Source organism: Mercenaria mercenaria, chromosome 14 (assembly GCF_021730395.1).
Source record: "Mercenaria mercenaria strain notata chromosome 14, MADL_Memer_1, whole genome shotgun sequence".
NCBI classification, from domain to species: domain Eukaryota; kingdom Metazoa; phylum Mollusca; class Bivalvia; order Venerida; family Veneridae; genus Mercenaria; species Mercenaria mercenaria.
The window spans coordinates 47,895,136-47,895,587 of NC_069374.1; positions in this window are offsets into that span (position 1 = coordinate 47,895,136).

Below are 452 nucleotides of genomic sequence, written 5' to 3' on the forward strand. Positions count from 1 at the left end.
TTTCAGGAACTTTATTTTCTGAAGTTAGAGTAAAGTCTGTATCGCTGGGTTTGCCTCGCCTGCTGGCGGCAGGAGATACTGTCTTTGCGACCGGAGCAGACCAAGATCAGTCTGAACTACATCTTTCAAATTGCAGGTTGGTCTTAGTCTGCACTGCTTTTGTCAGTAACTTTTCAGAGAACACCCCTTCGAATGGATAGGAAATGACATCACTGTGAAACCTGTTTCCAGATATTTCGCAAAGTATGATATTATAACAGGTTTGATGACACGAAATGTTTTGTTTGTTTATTTGTTGTTGTTTTTTAGCTCACCTGTCACAAAGTGACAAGGTGAGCTTTTGTGATCACGCAGCGTCCATCGTCCGTGCGTCCGTCCGTCCGTAAACTTTTGTCAGAGGTCACATTTTTCATGGGATCTTTATGAAAATTGGTCAGAATGTTCATCTTGAT